This window comes from Anoplopoma fimbria, chromosome 24 (genome assembly GCF_027596085.1).
Source record: "Anoplopoma fimbria isolate UVic2021 breed Golden Eagle Sablefish chromosome 24, Afim_UVic_2022, whole genome shotgun sequence".
Lineage (NCBI taxonomy): Eukaryota > Metazoa > Chordata > Actinopteri > Perciformes > Anoplopomatidae > Anoplopoma > Anoplopoma fimbria.
In genome coordinates this window covers 4,669,758-4,676,297 of record NC_072472.1, presented here as the reverse complement: position 1 = coordinate 4,676,297, position 6,540 = coordinate 4,669,758, and positions in this window count along the sequence as shown.

Genomic DNA, 6,540 nt, shown 5'->3' with positions numbered 1-6,540 from the left:
AAAAGAATTGAAGGAAGGGAGAAGAATTTACAGGCTTTTTAGATGAAAAAGAAGAATATCAGTGAAATCTGCAGCAGAAAGCAAAGTCAGGTGATTTAAACCTCCTGCTCCAGAAAACCATCGGATTATGTCCAATCTAAATTCTCATGAATGATGAATCATTTTATTTAAAGTATTAATATAATAAAGCAGAATTTGTTTATTCAAACTCATATTTTATTATTATTTTGAATATTTTTATTTGAATATTCGTCCATGTAGTTTAATTAAACACAACTTAACTCTTAATCCTGTTTGAAATGAAAAACACCAGCTTTCTTTTCATTTTAAATGCAACTAATAAATGTTATTGAGTCTATATATTTCCTGCCCACACAGCCTGTTTATATCACCACGACAGTGAACACATTCATCCTTTAACTGGAAACTAAATGAAGCTTCTGGGTTCGTTTTAATATCTTAACAGTTGAGTTTTCACACTTTGAAATGAAACAAAAGCCTCAAGCGACGTTGAGGAGAATTAAAAACCTTATGAGTTCATTTGTTTTAAAATAAAAAAAGTTTTATTGAAATGATTCAAAGACGCAGACGAGTGAAATCACGTTCATTTACTCTCTGCTTGTTAATATTGTTTTTAAGAGACGCTTCATGTTGAACAGAGCAGATCTCCATGTTAAGAGACTTTTAGCTGGTTGAGCCAAACAAAGTCAGAGGATGAAAAAAAGGATCAAAGTGGAATTAAAGTTTAAAAAAAGGGAGAGAAAGGAGAAACTAAGTGGGTAATAATCGACGCTTTCAGTCTTCATTAGGCCCAATTTATCATTTAAACGGAATTATGATGATCCGTTTCATTCCGAAAAGTCAGCTTTTTAAAAACCAACATGGCTCAGTTCAACATTTTGTTTAAAAACAAAACTCCTCATCTCTTCTCTGATTTTGACATCAGATGATTTGCTGCCACTTCACCTCATAGTGATGTCTGAAGTCTCATATCTTACTGGATTTAAATTAATGCCTGCAGTGAATAAAAAAAAAAAGTGTCCAGGTCCTAACATCTGTCATTAAAGGAATGTATAAAAATAAGAAATGTCTTCTGATTAATCAAAAAAAATCAGACTTTTACAGAGAAATTTGTAGCTTTGTAAAAAAAATAAATAAACCGATTTAGAAAGTAAAAGTATGTGATATGAAATCATGATCAGAAAGAGCGGAACTGTCACAATATGATCAGTCTAGTGATGCATAGATACAGTGTTTGGATATGTTTATTTATATTGGTTTATTATAATGAATAATAGTAGGTGCGTCTGTAAACGTACGTCTAGGTCTGTAAAATAAAACTATTATTAATAATTGTTATAACCATCATTATTATTTAGATAACAATTATAACATTATTAACAATACTAATAAAAGAAGATAAAGTGTTATTATATTACTGTTTTTTTTATATATTTTTTTGTAATTGGTGTTATTATCAAATTTATACAACTTTAAAATATTTTTTTAATACCTTGAAACGAAATTTGAAAATGAAAATGAAAAATTCTGAATAAATAGATAATATATATAAAGAAGAGGCTCTTCTGAAAATGTGTGTGTGTGTGTGTGTGTGTGTGTGTGTGTGTGTGTGTGTGTGTGTGTGTGTGTGTGTGTGTGTGTGTGTGTGTGTGTGTGTGTGTGTGTGTGTGTTATGGGGAGTCCAGCTCTGAGGAAGGAGACTTATTGTTCCACACTTGAGGCTCTTAGAGAACAAAGATTCCTGAAGGTACTTAAAAAAGACATTATTTTACAATAAGCAACACTAACATCTTGTTTGTTTAACAGAAGCAGAAAAACACATATCATTTTGGTTGAAAACAAAAAAGATAAACAAGCATCCTGATGCTTTAAAATGTAAAAAAATACCCCAAAAAAGCAGAAAAACAATAAACAAATAGCCCAGGAATGGATTACAAGCTTAAAGGGTCTCACAGAAAGAAGAGGAGAGAGATTACGGTGAGACAACATGAGGCCAGAAAAGAGGAAGAAGATAAAAAGAGGGAAACATATCAGAAGTGATCGTCTAACAGGAGACAGAAGAGGGAGAAAATGTCACCTGATCTGATGGACACGGATCAATTTCCAGCCTCTAGACCGCTGTCTCCAGCTGAGGACGCAAGATAGACATGAATCATCACTGTGTGTGTGTGTGTGTGTGTGTGTGTGTGTGTGTGTGTGTGTGTGTGTGTGTGTGTGTGTGTGTGTGTGTGTGTGTGTGTGTGTGTGTGTTTTCTGTTAATATTTGGCTCCTTGTCTAGCTGTCGGCATCTGAATCCAAACATCTTAACTGATGCTTTTAATATTTAACATTACTTTGCCAAGATCATTCTGTTGTGGCTCTATAAATGGATGTTAATGTGTGTTGTGATGATTAAAAACATTAAAAGTCTGCTCATGTTTTTGTTTCAAATATATATTTTAACGTGAACAAGACCAGGGACAAGTGTGTTGTGTTGCTCATTTTATCTCAGCATTAAATCATGTTTGTATTTGTACAAAAATCTATAAAAATGTCATTAATATTTTCTTTAAATGAGGTGTAATCAAGTCCATGATTAGACCGAAGTAAAATATATATATTTTTCAATTTCTTGCATATTAATTATATTAATATTAATCACAATGCATTTTGAATCATGTGAAAATAATTTACTTACAATTCCCTCAAAATGTATGAATTAATTAAATGTAATATAATATAATAGTTTGTACCTGGTTATATTTTTTTTTTTTTTTTAAAGAATATCACATTTGTCTTTTGTCCATTGTTCATATATAACTTTAAGTCACTTTAAATTAAAAATAAGTAATAACTTTTATTGTTCTGCTTTTATAAATATAAAGGCATCATATTGGTGTGGATCACTTATAGACACGGTGATAATTGCTAAGAAACATGATTTTACTGGAGATAACACACCTTTAAAAATACCTCTCTAAACCCAAAGGTTCCACAAAACGCCTCACAGTGCAATCATGAGAAATAAAAAAACGCAAATAAAAAAGAAGAATTGAAATGATGTAATGTGGAGTTTGAAATGCCTCCAACAGTGAGAACTAGCAGCGTTCGCTCCAAACAGGCAGCTAGAGCGCTTCATAATAGAGTCCTTACTGTACTATAAAGCCTGGGAGGCTGTTCTCTGGGCCAGCAGAGCCATAATCCCACACACACACACACACACACACACACACACACACACACACACACACACACACACACACACACACACACACACACACACACACACACGCACACATTAAAGCCCTGCCTGGTCTCGATAGGGAGGCTTGTGCAGCAGATGTGGGGTCAGCCCTGCAGGGCCTTACATAAGGCCTCGGTTGAGCCCAGCTGAAACTTTTACTGCATTAAAGCCTCACTCTGGATCCTTTTCTATTGTTTAATGAGTTATCAATTAAAGCGACAATTACAATCCAGTTCAGCCACAGATAGTCTCCATGTGATTACAGAAAGATCTGCAGAGAGATTACTAGATTTTGTCCGGAAAAGGACGCCAGAATATGTGTGAAAGGTTTGTTGAACGTTTTGTAGAAGTTTGTTTGTTCATTTAACTTGTCCACTTTTTTTTTTTTTATGCAATGGTATAAAAAATCCAAACCTTTTACAGCCTCAAACCACCGGCACATAAACGACCAGCTCCGGCTTTTTCTTTTTCTGGCGGCCATGCCCACTTTATCTCTCGCAGTGTGCCAAAAATCCTGTTGAGTTTTGCTGAGTTTTGAGAACATTTCAGGGGATTAACGGGGCACAATTGAGCACTATGTGGAATTAGGGAGTGTTTTAAATTGGACACAAATATATGAATAGATACATTATTATGTAGGAAGAAAATTCACTTATTCAGTTTGTTTTGGAGGCCTGTGTTGGCCCCTAATCATGATGCATTCTTACACAAAAAAACCAACCACAGCGGTGTAAATACAAGAAAGTGTTGGATTGTATCATTTGTCTGAAGTACACCAGTTTCCAAAACATGCTTCCATTGCTACCTGCTGACCGGAGGCCTTCGGTGTGTGTCTGACTCTTTAAGATCACAGCTGCTGCAGAGCCGGGGGGGGCAGCTAATGCAGCCAATTAAGGTCTAATCCAGTGACGAAGCATTGTCTCAGGAAGATAACAGAGCTGCTAAGAGGTGGAGGATAATGCTGAACACCCCGGCTTAATGGAGCATATATGCAGAGTGAAATGAAAAGCGTAGTGTGATGGTGTGGGAGAGGTCTGGAGAACAGGAAGTGTGACATGTGCAGGAAATATCACAGAGATGAAAAGGTGCAATAAGTGTATTTTCACGGCCATCTTTAAAACCACAACTTTATTCATCATATCTTATAAGCAGTGAGGGCCTAGTTTTTCTTAATACTACAATTTCTTGTTTTATTTGCTCACTTTTTTGCAGTTAAAATTAGGTGCCATAAATAAAGAGCATATCTAGCGGAGCTTGCGATTGGAAGCTAACAGTGCTAACAGCGCAAACAGCGGCAACAGTGCTGACAAAGCTAACAGGTTTGAAACCAGAGTGTGGGTGCTAGCGTCCGGGACAACGCCGACAGTTAGGACGCCGTTATCAGCTGTAACCGGCATATGAGAGAGGTGCAGAGCGGCGGCCATGAGCTAGCCACGTGGGCATGCTCACATGTGCTAACATGAGCTAACATGCTAACATGTATGGACGGCACGGCTATGCCAACAAAGCAAGAAGTAGCTGGGATAAAAACAGAGAGGCAGAGTGACTTCATTCTCTGCTCAGGTAGACATTTCTGCTCTACATCTTTTCATAACAAAATTGTATAATATCAATAATATAATGATTCTCTATTAATGCTCTGAATGTTGAGTCAGGGTTTGTTTCATATAAGCGTAGGCCACGTGCTTAATTGTTTGTTTTTAAAAAATCCAGGGGTTTCACTTATTAAGTCTTCCATACTGTAATGCCCCAAAAGTGGAAATGTATTTTTGTTGAGTAAGAAATCCCCATGAGATCATGTATGCAGCATAAACATTTGACTTTGCAAGCTTACTGAGATTTTTAAACTTTATATTTAAGAAGAGAAATTTATGAAACTCTGCTATATACACAAAAAAGGCGGAATACTGACGTAATAATGAAACCAGACGAGGTGGAGCGTACGGTTGTGCAATCTCTGTGTTGTGTAATCTTGCATTTTGCAAGGTAAGCACATCATGTCTGCACGTTTTCCACATTTACTTTTAGATTTAAATTAACATTATTTCACTTGTGGCACATTTTGGGTTAAAAGAACGCATTAATGGGCAAAAAATGCTACTAAATCTACTGCCGACTCGTGCACATTCGCCTCATCCAAAACATAACACTGAGAACTTGGATAAACTTACTAAGTTGCTAATTCAACAGGCTTTATGAGACTTAAGGGACCGTTGTCCTGCTGTCTGAGTGGCTCTGTGTGCACATCGTACATGCATCTACTTTATCTTTCTCTAAAGTGTTTGGAATAAGAGAGAACACACCGTGTTTAGTCTTAATATTCAGTCAAGAATCCCAACTTGCAGAGAGAAAACCCTTAAGAAAAAAATAAACTTGTGGAATCGCCCTTTAAACATGTAATACAAGCTCAGTAATCATCCCTCGAAGTGCTTCCAGGCGCAGAACTGTACAATCAACTGAAATTTGCAGGAACGGAAAGCCCTGGCAGGGCCGAGGCTCCTGAGATCATGTCTGTTTTATTGGGGGATAAATGTTGCCATTGACATTGTAAGGGGGGGGATAGGAGCGTGGCCGGGCCCAGCTCTAATTGGCTGCATTAGCATCATCATAGCCGTACACAGGCCCCTCCCAGTCCCTTCTTCTGCTGCAGTTTGATTGGCTGCGTCGGCATTCCAGCACAATTTACAAGCTACCTCAGATGTTTTTTTTCTTTTCTTTTTCTCTTTCTTCCCCCCCCCTTGCTACCTCAGTTCTCTTTTTTCTGCCAGTGCCTAACAAGCATCAGTAAGGTGTGTGTACGTGTGTGTGTGTGTGTGTGTGTGTGTGTGTGTGTGTGTGTGTGTGTGTGTGTGTGTGTGTGTGTGTGTGTGTGTGTGTGTGTGTGTTTTCATGTCTTGAGACTGTTCCAACAGTGTGCCAATACAAATGGGCTGAGAGAAGTGGAAGATTTGAGTATGATTTTTCTCAAATTCTTATAAATTTGTAAAGAGCTGAAACGATGAGGACGAAACAAAAAGTCACTTGTCTTGTACGTAGACGCAAAATCAAACTTTAATCACAAAGCTCTTTATCTTAGTAAGATAATATCGATACTCATATTAAATAGACACGTCATGATAATTAAAGCCAGTTCTATGAAATATGCATATCATAACAAACCGGCTCTAACACTATGCATTGCCTCGTCTTGCCTTTTCTATAGTGAACATCTGTATGTGAAAGCCTTATAGTATGCACGTTGAAGCAATTTCATATCTGAAAGGGTCTGACGACAGAAATGTCTGCAGAGAAGACA